This window comes from Dreissena polymorpha, chromosome 11 (assembly GCF_020536995.1).
Source record: "Dreissena polymorpha isolate Duluth1 chromosome 11, UMN_Dpol_1.0, whole genome shotgun sequence".
In the NCBI taxonomy this organism is placed as follows: domain Eukaryota; kingdom Metazoa; phylum Mollusca; class Bivalvia; order Myida; family Dreissenidae; genus Dreissena; species Dreissena polymorpha.
In genome coordinates this window covers 40,164,507-40,183,441 of record NC_068365.1, presented here as the reverse complement: position 1 = coordinate 40,183,441, position 18,935 = coordinate 40,164,507, and the positions used below count along the sequence as shown (strand labels likewise).

The following is an 18,935-nucleotide window of genomic DNA, read 5'->3' as shown; positions in this document are numbered from 1 at the left end:
TTGCCAAGATCAATTTTATAGACTATTTACTTTATATAAATTGAACGTCAATTATCCGACGACAAACATGAAAGCTGTCAGGTACCTCGACTCAATACTGTGTTAAGGGTATACCTGACGTACAGGCTTCTTTACGCTGGACATTTACTTGTATTAAGTGCTCAAATCCACCAAGATACATATTTTAGAAAACGGTAACAAAACACAAAACTTCAGGGTACAAACAAAGTATGCCAAAACAAAATTGGGTACGAAAAAACATTTGGGTACGAACAATACAGGGTATATACATTACAACAAATATGCTTCCCTAGAAAGATTTTCAAAACAACAACCCGTCCACAGGGGCGGCTCCGGAATATCTGGTTTGGGGTGGGGGGGGGCGGGATATTCAAAGTTTTGCCGGTGGTCCAGGGGGGCCGCTAGAACCTCTGGTGGGTGCAGGGCATAGTGATAGGGGTCCAGGGGAGCGAAGCCCCCCCCCCCCCCCTAAGCTCCGCGATTTTAGTGATTTTGAAGGCTTTGACAACCACTTCTCGAACATGTCACGCCTTATATACTTTCATCAAAGTACCTTCTTTTAATGCCAAAAAAGTGCATAGTTTATCGTTTTGGGGGTCCAGGGGGGGCAAAGCTCCCCAGAAGCGCCACGATTATAGTGATGTTGAATGCTTTGACATGTTTAAATAGGTGATTAAGATCTAGTTAAGTGTTAAACATCAAATGAATTGACTTTACTTTGGCGATTTTAGGGATCCGCCTATGGTCCTACATTGCATAGCATCACAAAATATCAGATAAAACTGCGGTCAGTGCTGTATTTAAAATTCCCTTCAAATGCTGGAAATGCATAGAAATAGAAAGATGCAAGCGAAATTATAAAACTTGTATGGCAAAATATATGTATATTGCAACATGCTTATTTATAGACGTATATGAATATTCAGGCGTACAATTTTTGACAATTGCATACCAATTATGCGATATCAGAACAAATATTTCGTACAAATGAGAATATTGTATGTATCGAACCCGTATTATGTATAATAGTTAATACACAATATGTGTGAGTGCACTGTTATGTTTGTTTGTCTGTTTTTTCTTCTTCTTAAAGTATAATAATAAAGTATACATTTATTTCATATCGTTAAATCTTATATCGAGAGGTCTTATTTTTACGACAGTAAGAGAATGCGTTGTCATATACTTCGATACAATACTGGCGTAAGTGAAAACCAAATACATGCATCAAATAAATTAGCAGACGCGTTTTATTTGTGTTTTTTTTTTTTGTTCAAACGAAAAGAAAAATTGATACTTGTTATTTCGTTCATTGCATCGTGCCCCAGAAAACTATAACTCTGTTGCTTTGGTTTCTTCTAACCATTGATTAATCCAGCCGTTATTAAATTATTTATAAGCTCTCTTTTATTGCCTTTCAATTTGTATTACAAAAGATTATTCACACTTATGTGTGTTTTATATCGCTGGGCTAAGTGTGAGGTTCGGGATCTCTCAAATAGTTTTAAATTCGCAATGCTATGTATTTAATGAACGTTCGAAGCAGGGGGCCGTTTCATCAATAATTACGTATTTTTATACGATCGTAAATTATGTATCGAGATTAATGTAGTCGTTTACGATTTTACATAAACTCCGTTTCATCAACGAAATCGTAAATGCAACATACATAAAATACGACTACTTAAATATACGTATTTTGTAACCGAAAAAAATAGTGACACAGTCTGAAAAATTGCATGACGTAATTTTCGCGCGTTCTGTCAGCTAAGGCAAACATCGCACAAAAAAAACATACTCCTATAAATAAGAGGTCGAATTACGTCTAATTATTTGGACTAACAAAAACAATGCTAGTTGTGAATCGAAACAAAAACAAACACTGGAAAACGACGTGTAGACCGGTGTGGAAGGCTACCGATTGCTGTTTGGCCGACACTCTCCTTCCGTTACTAAACGCAAAAAGAAGTTATTTTGGATGGAGACGGTTGAAATGTGAGTTGAGAACTTGTTGGTTATGAATGAAGACAGCTGAAATAATTCGCGTTCAGGATAAATCTGAACACGAATTATTTCAGCCAAGTGTCTGCCAAAGCAAAAATCATCAAAAGACTCTAAGGCGGCAATTGATATTGACAAGAATGAAGATTTTTTGCTTATTTTCTTTATCCATGAATAAAAATGTATTGGTAAGATTAATTGTTTTGTTATTTCTATGCAGAAATGTGACTGTGGTGTAGATCAATTAACAGTTTAATAATATAATTTAATAGAGACCAATCGGAATTCAGGCTGACAATAACAAGACATCATGGATTGAAAGTTTGTCATGTCAGCATTTTTGTGTTCAATTATCAAATATTTTATTTCAATAAGGTATTAGATTCACATGACACAACATGTTTAGTAATCACAAATGTCATATCATTGAGAATGCTATTTGTTTGTCTATTATATAGGGGATATTTGTTGGATTCGGTGGATCATCGTTTTTAATTCACAAGTGATTATAGACAATGATATTTTCACAAGTGGCGCAGCCACGAACGAAAATATATATTTTCTATGATCACGAGTGAATTAAAATCAATATTTCACCGAATCCAACAAATTTTCTTTTTATTTTATGCTTTTTTCGCAGTTTATATACATTGTTAAAGAGTTTTACTTAAGAGTGTCGTTGGGATTATGTCGTCATTTTGTCAAATAAATGACGTCATTTCACATTAAGCAATGAAAATTATCGATAATTCTCACTGATAATTTTCATTGTTTGAAATAGTGAAATTATCCGTTTTAATCCACCGATATTTCTCTATAAACCACCAGAAAGCATTAAATAAATATCATTTTCCACAATAATTTATTATAGTGTTGATTCACAAGATTTAAATAATCATCATTGATTTATATTGCTTTCTCTGCAAAACTGTGTTACATGTAAAGATCACAAATGCAGTTTTCATTTCTTTGTTTTTCCAGAAAAGAAAATGTTATTACTGGCTGAAGGACCAAAATTGAATGGACAGAGAACACGGTTGACAAAACTCAAACAGAAGTTGTGTCACTCAGCTACATTAAAACATAAAACTGAAGGCAGAAGCAACAACTAGTAATTATTTATTTTTTCTATAGATTATAGTAAAGCTGACTGCTAATTATTTCCTACAATGAAAATGTAACAATTTATGTTTTCAATTTAAAGCTGGGCTGTTTTCGGAGAAAACCCAAGGTATTGTCATAGCCAGCGTGTCGTGTCGTCCGTGTCATGCTCAGTCCTTAACATTTTGTCAATGTATTGAACTTTGGCCATAAAATCAAAGTGCTTCCACCTATAACTTTGAAACTTCATATGCAGCTCCACTTTGACGAGTTCTACACGCCTCACCCATATTTAGGTCACTAGGTCAAAGGTGAAGGACCTTAAAATAATTCTGACAAGCTTTTATTCGTTAAAAAATGCACCCGTAGCCGAGCGTTCACACCTGTTATGCGGTGCTCTTGTTTTTCATTGTACTCTGTTTTATGGGGATAAAGTATTGCTGCATTTTTTCATTTAACTTTATTACCGGTAACCTATTTACCAGGGTATAAACTTGTGTGTCAAGGTATTTTTTATTTAATTCTTTCGACATCCATGTACTTAAAAAAGAAATTGGAATGTAGAGCATTAGTGTCACACACAAATGTTGAGTTTAAGTTCAGAAAGCTAGGTTAATTTTGCAGTACAAAAACCAACTTTCAGAAACAAAACCAGGTCATGTAGGCATGCTTACTTATTATGAACATAGTGTCATATGTTGTGTATTTAATATTTAGTTCTGTTAAATGTATAAACTAGTTTTTATTATAATTATTTATCACTCATAATGGGCTTCTCCGCTTGTTTTCATGATTATTGTGTTGTCCATGCACGTTTTATGTATGTTTAGTTCACTTGTGAGTGTGGGCATGTGTGTATGGGAGTGGGTGTATTCGTGTGCGCGTGTGTGAGTGTGGGTGTATGCGTATGGGCGTGCGTGTGTATTATTATCTTTATTATTTTTGCATTTTGCTTTGCCTACGTTGTTGTTAATTTTATTGTGAATTTATGTTGTCCTCATGTGCCTACTATGGCGTATTGGATAGAAATAAACACCTATACCTATCTGCTTGCAGCAACATGTGAAGAATGAAGCAACAGCGTAATAAAACTCGGGAGGAGATGTTGATGGCGTCAAGGGGAAGATATGCCATTCAGAGGGACATAAGCAATAATCATGAGGAACTGGTTTCTCTTTAAAAATCTTCTAAATTGCTCAATTGTTTCTGGAACTTTTAATTGATTTTACATGTGATGGTGTTCAGTGAGTCCATGAAACTTATTATTACACATACTGTCATGTAAGATATAAATTGTCATATGAATTATAATACCATGCCCAGTTAATATATTTTACTTCCCGATTAATAATAAATATTTGTGAATGTTCTTTGTGTTTTATTCATTGAAAACTAGTGTAATAGCAACTGTTATCAAATACTATAAACATTATTATCATAAACATTTCAATAAAAATACAAAAAAATGCACAGGTAAACAACATTTTAACGGTAGATGACTAAATAATTGAACAGAGACTCATAAAGGGGTAAAGTTTAGTAAATACATTCGGAAACAATCTAATATATTGGAAAACTTCTATTTTTTTATGACAATAATATCCATATTTATAGACAGCACACTTATTATTATAAAGTACCGTTACATTTACAAGCCCACTTTTTATGCCCCCTTTCAAAGAAGAGGGGGTATATTGTTTTGCTTGGTCGGTCTGTCCACCAGATGGTTTCCGGATGATAGATAACTCAAGAAATCTTAGGACATAGGATCATGAAACTTCATAGGTAGATTAATCATGACTGGCAGATGATCCCTATTGATTGTCAGGTCACTAAGTCAAAGGTCAAGGTCACAGTGAGTTGAAACAGTAAAATGATTTCCAGATGATGAATTAAGAATGCTTACGCCTAGGATCATGAAACTTCATAAGTACATTGATCATGACTTGCAGATGACCCCTATTGATTTTCAGGTCACTAGGTCAAATGTCGAGGTCACGGTGACTCAAAATAGTAAAATGGTTTCCGGATGGTAACTCAAGAATGCCAACAGCTTGGATTATGAAACTTCATAGGTACATTGATCATGTCTGGCAGATGACTCCTATTGATTTTCAAGTCACCAAGTCAAAGGTCAAGTTCACAGTGACAAAAAACGTATTCACACAATGACTGCCACTACAACTGACAGCCCAAATGGGGGGCATGCATGTTTTACTAACAGCCCTTGTTTTAATGTGGCTTTGAGAATGTTCATTACAGAGAACACCTTTTAGAGCGAAAGTCAGTGGGTAAAATATCACTTGAATAATTGTTAATGGGGAAAAGTACCTTGAGTATATGATCTTTTCTGGAGCTCAGATAACTGTTCAATATTCAAGGGACCTTTTCCAGTTTTGGTAAATTTACTAAATTAAAAAAAATAAGTTTAAGATTCGCAAACATTTGTTGTAGTTATGATATTTGTGAGGAAACAGTAATACTGAACATTTACCATGCTCTAAAATATCCATTATATGCAACTTTTGACGATTTAAAAACTTGAAAATTTTAAAGCGTTGCAACTATCTGCTGCAACACTCGACGATTGAATAATTTGTAGAGTTCACTTGTTGTCGTAATATTTTGTGACACGATGAGGATTGCTTATATAAAGTGTAAAATACATCACTCATTGTATCAACATGGACGGACAAGTGGTCTTAGTGTGAGGCTTTTACTTCAGGGGTCAGTGGTTTGAGCCCTGTAGGAGTTACTTTTTATCTTTCTTTAATTGTATTCTTTTTTTACTGGAGCTTTTTAGATCCAGTGTTTACATGTATCAATATAAAAGCGTTTAATGAAAAACTTGAATATCTGCCAAAATTAAGGAAAAGTTCCCTTTAAAATAAATATTAAATCAAGCACTTGGTAATACCTAACACATAACTTTTTTTATTGGTCCTCAGAACATTGACATTTTTTTCTTTCACAAACCTATAACCTTGAAGTAAATATTAGACAAATTATGCATACACAATTATAAAACATGCAAACATCAGCTGTTGTAACTATTGTGTCTAGACGACCAGGAATACCAATCCTTCCAAATCAGCTATGACACAACTTTACGCCATTTGGCTGAGTAGTGTAGCTCTGCCTATTCAGAGAAGACTCGAGCCATCTATCACTTTATAACATTTATAACTATAAATTTTTAACACATTTTATGAAACAGTTTGATCAGCTGCTGCCTCTTATCACATGCTGCTCGATGTACTGGTGTGTTGTTCATAACTTCCGGTTCCATCTCATTTCCAACCAATTCCTCTATCAGTGGAACGTTTGAATCCAGACACAGGTTATGCAGGGGCATGTACACAGTTGATATTTCACAGCACTTATTGGACTTGAAAGGCCAACATCCACCAGTGGCATGCAGATATCTAAACAAATATCAAATGTATTTCTTTAACATAGACATTTGTCTAAGTGACTAAATTGTCCTGATACCATTGACATTAATTTAATTTCAATATAAATTATATATAATATATAGCCTACAAAACACTTTATTTGTGCCTGTATTCACTATTAATGCATAATATCATTTAAATGCACTATTAAACAATATTTCATACATAGAGTCTGATGATAAGCAAAATGAATTTTTAAGATTTAAAATAAAATGAATAAATCATCAGTTTATTTAAACGGACATTTTTTTATGAAACATCATATTTACACATGCAAACAACCCTCAGTTATTATAAAAGTTACTTTACATATAAATTCTAAAATTTGATTATTAAAGTTGTACGTTATCAAGCTTTAGACGTTACGTCTGATTTAAGACACTGTGAGAAAGAGATTGGCACTAATACTTCATTTAAATACTGTGTGGTAAGTTGATCTCGCACTAATAAGACTTATATTTCACAACCTATATAATATGTTACCAATCTCGTGATTTCAACACTCCAAATGCCCTTTCTACTACCCACCCTCTACATAGATGGTCATTGTAGGCCTGTTCCGCAGCATGGGAGGGATGAGGTTAAGGGGTCATCAGGTTAGTCCTTAACGGATACCCACTATCTCCCAGCAGATGACCCTCATCATTGGTGCTCAGATATTGCTGTAAATTGAAATATTTTATTGGGCAGTTGCTTTGTCTTTGATAAAACAGCAGTCCACAGTTAATATTGTTAGATTAAGGTAGGAAAGCATCTCAATAATTTTCACAAAACTAGCTTAAGTATTATCAAATCACTATATTTTAGTTACCTTACCTAGATGAAATAATGTAACTTAAGACAATATTTAAAGATAATACTGATAGCTGCATTGGCTAACACATAAAAGAACAAAAGCTTGATCATACAGTGCTAATAGTGCTTATTGTGGTAGTTAATGATTTTTGCGCATGTACGTAACTAATGATTATTAGATGTCAAAGATGATAAGCATTACGCTTATTTCAACCTTTTATGGTATTTATCTGCTTTAATACCAAATTTAATGATAAGGTAATGAATCATAACACTGTATTTACATTTACCTCATGCTGGCATCAGCAACAGCCTGCATATAATTATTAATGGCATGGAATCCTCAGTAAACATCTCCCTTGGCAATATGCAATATGCCAAAATCTATAAAAAAAATAAAAGTTATTCATTAACATGAAAGTGCTCATCATTTCATGTTCACATTACCAACACAAAAGGGAGGAATGCAGAAAAGGAGTAAATAAATAAAAAAGCCCCATCAATATGCACGAAATAAATTTTTGGGATGGGGGTGCATATTTATAGCACTGCAGAATTGAATTTGACAAATAAATAAATTGTAATCAAATGGAAACAATATAGAAATAAATAAGGTAATTGTTCTGCAATTATTAAAGACATAAGGTACAATCTACTTTACTCACGCTCGATTGGTTATTCACAGCATGGGTACTACTTACATGTACCCCTGGTATCATTAAGCATACTTGCATGTACCTCGGGTAAGGTTAATATACTTAAACGTACCCGGTCCTTATTAGACTGTACCCGAGTTGTATTATTGCCCAAAATTCGATGTGGTACAGTGCACTACAGATAAATGTAAAGCCATATTGTTTATCTAAATTAAACTTACCTTTTGAAAAAACTGCATCAACATGCTTTTTGAGTATAAATTTTGATGATATAAAGACTATTTGAGAAAAAAAATGACATTAATGTGAACATAATTAAAAAAATTAAGCCTACAACAACCCATTTAGCATTAAATTGCCGGCTATATTAAAGAAAATTAAGTTAATAATTAACTGTAACAGGGTTAGCTCTACATGTAAGTATACTTAAAGAGTACCCGGGGTACAGGTAAGTAGTATCCGAGCTGACAATGACCGATCGAACAACATTGTAATCAAATGAGAACAATATAGAAACAATTAAGCTGATTTTTCGACAATTATTAAATACATAAGGTACCATTACTCAGCATCTACATAACTAACCAATACAATAACTTGTTTAAAAATAGCAAACACAAACAACATCATGATGTCATATTCATTTTCATGATCACGATGTTATAATCAACAATTTCGAGGTAAAGTATTGTTCAATCATAACATTTGGAAGTAGAACAACTACAAGTTCAACATTAGCGGGTGGGGTAAATCAGTCTGCACTTAAAGTCATCGATAAGTACACGTCGACACAAAATAGAATGAGTTTAACATAAAGTCATTTGTAAAGAAACACAACAATAAATGCTTAAACTAATAACGGTAATCATCGAATGCTTTTATTAAGAAAAGATACAACAATAACTTATTCTTCAACCATTTTGCAAAATCCGAGTTGTCAAATGCTAAGTAAACAAAGGGCAACTACTCTCAAGTTTTTGGGTTAAATGCTACTTATTTGCTATTTGAAAATAAATACAATTTTATAATTATACTTGTTTAAATCAATGATTTCTTCGCCTTATTTACATACCTAAGCGACGGAATGAAAGGGATGAGCTCGCCGGCAAGTTGGTGCTATGTCTTCCCCGATCAAAACCAACAATCGCTCTATTCCGCCCTTACTTAGACGATATATCGAAGCAATGTTCTCATCTCTAAGGTTTTCGAGAACAATCTCTCCCTTAAAAGCCTTGGCATTGGTAATTGTTCGTCTCCTGCCATCTTGGATGACAAAAACGACCGCCATTACGTTAATTTACGGGTGCCCTTACCCAGTCGTATATTTATGTATGAAATTTATGTAATTTTAATTTACGATTTGCTTGATGAAACGCGATTTCATTGAAACATCGTAATTTATGTAAATCGGGCGCCCCTGTAAATCGTAATTTACAACTAGTCGTAAATCGTTGATGAAACGGCTCCCAGATGACCACACTTTTATTCAATGTCGTTTTTTACGTTGTTTCGTTTTGTTTTTGTTTTAACCATTAGCTGGCCATCATTATAGAGACGCTAATCAAAATCCACCAGAGAACTAATTCAGTTATCAAAATTAGAATTTATATAATATTTGTAATTACACTTACATTGATAAGAATATTAACCATCAAGGTAATTAGCTATTCGAAGCATCACGTGATAGTAAATGTGACGTAAATTAGGCGCAATAAATGCAAGCACTAAACTGTAAACAAATAACTAAGCAGAAGTAAAAGGCGTACACTGATTCATTCGTGCAAAGCAATGTCGTAACGGTTTAGCACAACACCGACCATAGGTGAGTCGAAATAAATGTAAGATCTTGAATGTTCCACAAATGTCTGAAGTAACCAACAAAAAGCACACAATACTTGGATGAATTTAATGCATCGCCGAGGTCGTGATCGAACAGAGCAATTGAATCTCAACAAATAAACGAATATATCTGAGTGCACCCTAATTCCTAACATTTACTTAGTGTATGTGTTCTATTTTTAGATCAGAGAAAAATCAGCACGCGGATAATACATAAATATTATAAATATTAAATATTATATTAAATTGTAAGAAAAGTATCATAAACGCATAATAAAATTATGCTGTTACGTTTACAGACGTGTATCGGCATAATATATTTTTATTTATTATTTATTATCTAAATATTTATTTTTGCTAAATTTATCAACAGTCTTAGAGAAGTAGAGCGTAAATTAGTATGTTTTCGGTATTAAGTCCCCTTCTCCCAAGTGCATTGAAGAGGTAAAGTGAAATTTCTATATGGGTTTTTTGGCATTAGGTAGAAATAGAATTAAGTCGAAAATGAAAATTTAGAAATTTAACATATAATTGTGCAAAATTTAAAATATTTTTTCATAGTTTTACAATGTTTTTCTCTTAAATTATTTAATTATGAGATTTTTATTAAACATAAACTTAGTTTAAAGAAGTTAAAAAAAATCGCCAAAGTGCTGTGTTTTTGCGCACTTCGCCCTAAGGTGGCGATAGTATTTATATATATATATATATATATATATCTATCATTTAACATACACAAAATCCTATTTGACGTAAATTTACGTGCATTGAGTAAATTATCTTAACTGTCGGTATACTCGTTGTTTTGATTGGCAAAGCCAGGTCAAATGTACATTTTGTTATCGATATTAGGCAAGTTGTTTTTGTATAAGCAGTCAGTAGCATTAAATGACCTCTTGAAAGTAATGAAAACTTCAAAATGATGTCCTCATTAAATCGATTGAACGTAATGGATCTCAAATTAATCGGAATATCCCTGATAGTTATTGAGCAAATCGTCGATGAGAACATTGACAGATCGTAGGGATTTATTTTTTTCCAGTAATTTCAATCGGTCATTTCCAAAATTACGAAAGTTAAGGTGTCCGTACACAACATGTTCTCAGTTTGGATTAACGTGTTAATTATGCTATATGGCCTTTAAATTTCATTAAAAACACAAATGTTAATTTGAGTTCTTAGCTAATTATTGCACCAAATAACGAAACAAATATCTGGACAATGCTTTGTTACACCATAATGCGACGATGTGTTAAAATAACCCGTTTATTGTTAGAAATCATATAATTTCAATAGGGAATTATCCTTATATAAAGTGTGTAGTCTTTGTAAGAAGACGGAAGGTTTCAATATGGCGCCGCTTAAATATGCCTCAAATATTCAGCCATTATTCCGTCGCATGACATACTCAAGAACTTAATACTAATATTTTTTTAAGACGAAGAAAAAAACTTTGAAAAAAAGACTTGTGCAGAACTGCGTCATCTCCTGAAAACACTGGATTTTAAGATACGACTGACATTTTGCTTACAAAAAGAAACATTTTAACTGTTTATACAATCGGGTGCAGTTGGAAATGAAAAATGAATCCCTGTGGAAGCCATTTGGACATTAGAAATCGGATCCACGGGAATATCGCTGAAGTCTCTGTTCCGTTTAGACCCTGACGAATACCGCTACGTCCTGATAGTCAACACCTCCATTGCACTCTAGGCTAATGTTTCAGGCTTTAATTTTTAAACGGATAACATCTCTGATAAGATTAGGGATTGTCAAAATTGTGTATACGCCACGTAAAAATCATATCATTTATAGCGTATTTTATGTCATAATTTACGCCGCGGTTTTGTGGCAATAGCGCACGAGTTATGCTGTTGCTGCATTGTTTTTATTAAGCTCTGTGAAAACTGTGATTCATGAATGTTCATAAAATGCCATCCCATTTAAACGTGGCTAATCAGGGACGACACTTTCCGTCTAAACTGGATTATCGCTAAATAGAGACTTCATTTAAAAGAAAATGACAATAAAAGCGGAAAGTGTCTTCTCTGATAAGCGTGTGCGTATTGCACATGCTAATATTGGACGACAATGTATGCACATGCATTAAGCCCCATTTTCCAAGAGCGTGGCTGCTTGTTGTTAGTTATGAGCGTTAGCTCACACTAATGTAGAGAGGCAGTTTTGCAAGCCAGTTTGATTTTAACTAAGCTAAGAACGATAACTGCAAGCCAGTCTGTTGTTTGCTAAGCTATGAACGATAACCTCTGCCTGTCTTCACTACCTGCAGTAAAATTATGCAGACGACGAATGCTACAAGCGTCTTCTCTACTACTGCAGTGTGTATTTAATCAATAGTGTTTAACAGCTTGTAAGACAACATTGGCCAGTCTAGTGTTTATCATCTGAAATCTGTACATATTGGCTGCGTTCAGGGAAAACGGGGCATAATGCATGCCAAAATAATAATATTAGCCTGTGCACACTGATTAGCCTGTGCAATGCGCACAAGCTAATCAAGGACGACTCTTTCTGATTTTATGGTGTTTTTCGTTTAAAGACTGTCTCTGGTACTGGAATGAATATTAATGCATATGCATTAAGTCCTGTTTTCCCAAAATGATGCTTAAATTACCCTTTTATTAATGATTAGAAAAAAACACACCTCGGCCTGTGTTTTAAGACACACTCTTTATAAATGTGAATGGGTTGTGTTGATTTCAAACTTGCGATATAAAGAGCTATAACATAATTTTGAAAACTGAGTTGCGTCTAAGATTATACAACAGCAAACAACTTCAGTGCTCGGCTTCTCCGCTGGCGTTATTGCCACGAAAGGAAAATATTTGTCTATCACTCGGAATGCGAATCTTAGCCGGCCGATACATTCACGCTTCTTGTGGTGTTCCGAAAAGAATAGTGAAGCGCTGGATTATTCAAATATCTGTCAATGACATGTTTTATCAAAATTAACAGGTAACTAACCAGTTGTGAAATTACTAAAACGTGTATCTTGTTTATTAATATCCTAACATTTATTGATAGCGCAAGCATATATCAGAACTTTTCTTTGAGGCAATTTTTTTTCGGAAATGTATATATGCTTAAGATGGAAAACATTATTGCCAGTACGCTAGAAAATGATTTTGAAACTTTACAATGTTTCATAATACATTACATATTTACGATTTGTTAACAATCGTTTAACGTAATGAGAAGGCTTGTTTGATTCATTAATAAAAAGTTATAGCTCCTTTAAAATGTTATGTGTCCGTTATTTTAACGCTTTGAAGAGTTATGTACATGACTTGTAACTGACTTTGTTATTCGTCAGTGTTTGTAATACATGTAATTTGAATGTGATGATTTTAAATATAAGCATTTTCCCATGTGTCAATCTCATAAACTCAAACGGTAATGTTAATCCAAATGTCAAATCATAACTGTTACTTTGCGATTCAATTTGTTAATGTTGCTTGAAGTAATATTAATGATATCGTTCACAAATGTTCTAAAGCTTAAAATTCAGTGCAAAATTTCTGGTAGATGAGAGAATGTAAATCGTCTAGCTGCTGTAGAATTGCATGCCATAACGCACACCTGCACTACATAATCTTGCATACTATATGTTATTATTCCAAGTTTCTTGATAGTCATATTTGTTCATCTAGATTCCCTGTATCGGTCATATATATCTTTTGAATGCAGAATGCCGGATTGTCAATTAATTTTAAGACCTGAAATGGAATATATCAAAGTAATAAAATATGTTGTATGGCTTTAAATCTATGAGACGTAGGTTCTCAAAATAATGCAACATCCATTAGATATATATATGAGAAATGACACCCCAGTATCATAATGAGTATATAATAGTGCGTTATTCATTTTATTTAATGCAAATGACCTATTCATTTGATCCAAACTATTGCAAAAAGGGGTTTAATGCATACGTACAGGCTCATCAGGGACGGCACTTTCCTTTTCTATAGATTTTTTCGATTTAAAGGAAGTCTCTTCTAAACAAAAATCTAGTCTCAGCGGTAAGTGCCGTCCTACATTAGCCTGTGCGGACTGCTACTCAGCGGTAAGTGCCGTCCTACATTAGCCTGTGCGGACTGCTACTCAGCGGTAAGTGCCGTCCTACATTAGCCTGTGCGGACTGCTACTCAGCGGTAAGTGCCGTCCTACGTTAGCCTGTGCGGACTGCAAATCAAGTCTCAGCGGTAAGTGCCGTCCTACATTAGCCTGTGCGGACTGCTAATCAAGTCTCAGCGGATCGTGCCGTCCTACATTAGCCTGTGCAGACTGCTAATCAAGTCTCAGCGGTAAGTGCCGTCCTAAATTAGCCTGTGCGGACTGATAATCAAGTCTCAGCGGTAAGTGCCGTCCTACGTTAGCCAGTGCGGATTGCTACTCAAGTCTCAGCGGTTAGTGCCGTCCTACATTAGCCTGTGCGGACTGCTAATCAAGTCTCAGCGGTAAGTGCCGACCTACATTAGCCTGTGCGGACTGCTAATCAAGTCTCAGCGGATCGTGCCGTCCTACATTAGCCTGTGCAGACTGTTAATCAAGTCTCAGCGGTAAGTGTCGTCCTAAATTAGCCTGTGCGGACTGATAATCAAGTCTCAGCGGTAAGTGCCGTCCAACATTAGCCTGTGCGGACTGATAATCAAGTCTCAGCGGTTAGTGCCGTCCTAAATTAGCCTGTGCAGACTGTAATCAAGTATCAGCGGTAAGTGCCATCCTACGTTAGCCTGTGCGGATTGTTAATCAAGTATCAGCGGTAAGTGCCGTCCTAAATTAGCCTGTGCAGACTGTAATCAAGTATCAGCGGTAAGTGCCATCCTACGTTAGCCTGTGCAGTATGCTAATCAAGTCTCAGCGGTAAGTGCCGTCCTATATTAGCCTATGCGGACTGCTAATCAAGTCTCAGCAGTATGTGCAGTCCTGCATTAGCCTGTGCGGACTGCTAATCAAGTTTCAGCGGTTAGTGCCGTCCTATATTTGCCTGAGCGGACTCCTAATCATGTCTCAGCGGTAAGTGCTGTCCTAAATTAGCCTATGCGTACTGCTAATCAAGTCTCAGCGGTTATTGTCGTCCTACATTAGCCTATGCGGACTGCTAATCAAGTCTCAGCGGTAAGTTCTGTCCTACATTAGCCTGTGCGGACTGCTAATCAAGTCTCAGCGGTTAGTGCCGTCCTATATTAGCCTGTGCGGACTGATGATCAAGTCTCAGCGGTAAGTGCCGTCCTACATTAGCCTGTGCGGACTGATAATCAAGTCTCAGCGGTTAGTGCCGTCCTACATTAGCCTGTGCGAACTGATAATCAAGTCTCAGCGGTTAGTGCCGTCCTACATTAGCCTGTGCGGACTGCTAATCAAGTCTCAGCGGTAAGTGCCGTCCTATATTAGCATGTGCGGACTGCTATTCAAGTCTCAGCAGTATGTGCAGTCCTACATTAGCCTGTGCGGACTGCTAATCAAGTTTCAGCGGTTAGTGCCGTCCTATATTAGCCTGTGCGGACTGCTAATCAAGTCTCAGCGTTAAGCGCTGTCCTACATTAGCCTATGCGGACTGCTAATCAAGTCTCAGCGGTTATTGTCGTCCTACATAAGCCTATGCGGACTGCTAATCAAGTCTCAGCGGTAAGTGCCGTCCTACATTAGCCTGTGCGGACTGATAATCAAGTCGCAGCGGTAAGTGCCGTCCTACATTAGCATGTGCGGACTGATAATCAAGTCTCAGCGGTAAGTGCCGTCCTAAATTAGCCTGTGCAGACTGTAATCAAGTATCAGTGGAAAGTGCCATCCTACGTTAGCCTGTGCGGATTGCTAATCAAGTATCAGCGGTAAGTGCCGTCCTAAATTAGCCTGTGCAGACTGAAATCAAGTATCAGCGGTAAGTGCCATCCTACGTTAGCCTGTGCGGACTGCTAATCAAGTCTCAGCGGTTAGTGCCGTCCTATATTAGCCTGTGCGGACTGCTAATCAAGTCTCAGCAGTATGTGCAGTCCTACATTAGCCTGTGCGGACTGCTAATCAAGTTTCAGCGGTTAGTGCCGTCCTATATTAGCCTGTGCGGACTGCTAATCAAGTCTCAGCGGTAAGTGCTGTCCTACATTAGCCTATGCGGACTGCTAATCAAGTCTCAGCGGTTATTTTCGTCCTACATTAGCCTATGCGGACTGCTAATCAAGTCTCAGCGGTAAGTGCTGTCCTACATTAGCCTGTGCGGACTGCTAATCAAGTCTCAGCGGTTAGTGCCGTCCTACATTAGCCTGTGCGGACTGATAATCAAGTCTCAGCGGTTAGTGCCGTCCTACATTAGCCTGTGCGAACTGATAATCAAGCCTCAGCGGTAAGTGCCGTCCTACATTAGCCTGTGTGGACTGCTAATCAAGTATCAGCGGTTAGTGCCGTCCTACATTAGCCTGTGCGGACTGGTAATCAAGTATCAGCGGTTAGTGCCGTGCTACATTAGCCTGTGCGAACTGATAATCAAGTCTCAGCGGTAAGTGCCGTCCTAAATTAGCCTGTGCAGACTGTAATCAAGTATCAGCGGTAAGTGCCGTCCTACGTTAGCCTGTGCTGATTGCTAATCAAGTTTCAGCGGTTAGTGCCGTCCTATATTAGCCTGTGCGGACTGCTAATCAAGTCTCAGCGGTAAGTGCTGTCCTACATTAGCCTATGCGGACTGCTAATCAAGTCTCAGCGGTTATTTTCGTCCTACATTAGCCTATGCGGACTGCTAATCAAGTCTCAGCGGTAAGTGCTGTCCTACATTACCCTGTGCGGACTGCTAATCAAGTCTCAGCGGTTAGTGCCGTCCTACATTAGCATGTGCGGACTGATAATCAAGTCTCAGCGGTAAGTGCCGTCCTACATTAGCCTGTGCGGACTGCTAATCAAGTCTCAGCGGTTAGTGCCGTCCTACATTAGCCTGTGCGGACTGATAATCAAGTCTCAGCGGTTAGTGCCGTCCTACATTAGCCTGTTCGGACTGTTAATCAAGTCTCAGCTGTAAGTGCCGTCCTATATTAGCATGTGCGGACTGCTAATCAAGTCTCAGCAGTATGTGCAGTCCTACATAAGCCTGTGCGGACTGCTAATCAAGTTTCAGCGGTTAGTGCCGTCCTATATTAGCCTGTGCGGACTGCTAATCAAGTCTCAGCGGTAAGCGCTGTCCTACATTAGCCTATGCGGACTGCTTATCAAGTCTCAGCGGTTATTGTCGTCCTACATTAGCCTATGCGGACTGCTAATCAAGTCTCAGCGGTAAGTGCCGTCCTACATTAGCCTGTGTGGACTGCTAATCAAGTATCAGCGGTTAGTGCCGTCCTACATTAGCCTGTGCGGACTGGTAATCAAGTATCAGCGGTTAGTGCCGTGCTACATTTGCCTGTGCGAACTGATAATCAAGTCTCAGCGGTAAGTGCCGTCCTAAATTAGCCTGTGCAGACTGTAATCAAGTATCAGCGGTAAGTGCCGTCCTACGTTAGCCTGTGCTGATTGCTAATCAAGTTTCAGCGGAAAATGCCGTCCTACATTAGCCTGTGTGGACTGCTAATCAAGTCTCAGCGGTAAATACCGTCCTATATTAGCCTGTGCGGACTGCTAATCAAGTCTCAGTGGTAAGTGCCGTCCTACATTAGCCTGTGCGGACTGCTAATCAAGTTTCAGCGGTAAGTGCCGTCCTATATTAGCCTGTGCGGACTGCTAATCAAGTCTCAGCGGTAAGTGCTGTCATACATTAGCCTGTGCGGACTGCTAATCAAGTCTCAGCGGTTAGTGCCGTCCTACATTAGCCTGTGCGGACTGCTAATCAAGTCTCAGAGGTAAGTGCCTTCCTATATTAGCGTATGCGGACTGCTAATCAAGTATCAGCGGTAAGTGCCGTCCTACATTAGCCTGTGCGGACTGCATTAAGTCTCAGCGGTTATTGCCGTCCTATATTAGCCTGTGCGGACTGCTAATCAAGTCTCAGCGGTTATTGTCGTCCTACATTAGCCTGTGCGGACTGCTAATCAAGTCTCAGCGGTTAGTGCCGTCCTACATTAGCCTGTGCGGACTGCTAATCAAGTCTCAGCGGTTAGTGCCGTCCTACATTAGCCTGTGCGGACTGCTAATCAAGTCTCAGAGGTAAGTGCCTTCCTATATTAGCGTATGCGGACTGCTAATCAAGTATCAGCGGTAAGTGCCGTCCTACATTAGCCTGTGCGGACTGCATTAAGTCTCAGCGGTTATTGCCGTCCTATATTAGCCTGTGCGGACTGCTAATCAAGTCTCAGCGGTAAGTGCCGTCCTACATTAGCCTGTGCGGACTATTCTGGACATCAATTTACACACGTTCATTAAGCACCGTTTTCCACACGTGCATTCAGCCCCTTTTTTTCAAAAGTGTTGCTTATTTTCAAATGGAGGAAATGCATATCATACATTAAGCATAAACGAATTAATACAGCGGATGTGACTGCTTTTGAACAATAACTACATACATTTGTGGTTTAAACTGATTGGTGACCTCACGCCATACCTGGCCCAGAATTATCACTAAACGCAAACGCGTAAACAAAAATCAACCTGATTATATATCAATTTAAATTAAAGAGTTTTATAAGATAGTAATCGTAGTTTATCTAATTGCGTTGAATTCCATATGATTACCGAATGTAATTACTTAAGACTTCATTTACAATCGTAAGAAAATCTGTAACATTTTGTACAATTTTACAATGTATTTGGGCTTCAAAGGCGGGGTTTTAATTCAATGTAATTAAAACCAGTTTAAGTTTTAAACCGAAGTTTGTTCCTGTTTATGATGAAATAAACCAGAAAAAAAATTCCCTACAGGTCCTATCGGCGCGGGGTCGGCGCGGGTCGGCGCGGGTTAAGGCCCATATATGGATCTTGGAGCCGGAAGTTATCTAACATGCTGTGCGGTCTGTATCAATGATAGAAACGATTTTTTTGTTATATATTGTAGGTATACATCTCTTATTTACGCCTAATATGTTTATTTTTTCAATTTCATAAACAAAAACCTGAAATATCAACGGCGCGA

The 18,935-nt window shown here is 37.3% G+C and overlaps 2 long non-coding RNA genes across 3 annotated transcripts; one reads left to right on the top strand and one right to left on the bottom strand.

Annotated features, from left to right (window-relative positions):
* The first annotated feature begins 1,751 nt into the window (after window positions 1-1,751).
* LOC127851877 (uncharacterized) lies at window positions 1,752-4,492 on the top strand. The gene is made up of 3 exons (XR_008036003.1): window positions 1,752-2,016; window positions 3,004-3,133; window positions 4,180-4,492. It is a non-coding gene; the product is annotated as an uncharacterized LOC127851877 (long non-coding RNA).
* Window positions 4,489-9,423, bottom strand: LOC127851878 (uncharacterized). Of its 2 annotated transcripts, none has more exons than XR_008036005.1 (4): window positions 7,664-9,418; window positions 7,107-7,240; window positions 5,758-6,548; window positions 4,489-5,645 (listed from the first exon to the last, which is right to left on the bottom strand). It is a non-coding gene; the product is annotated as an uncharacterized LOC127851878 (long non-coding RNA). The 2 variants fall into 2 exon arrangements; XR_008036004.1 differs by lacking the exon at window positions 4,489-5,645 and having other exon boundaries at window positions 6,038-6,548; window positions 7,664-7,757; window positions 9,102-9,423.
* Window positions 9,424-18,935: the final 9,512 nt, after the last annotated feature.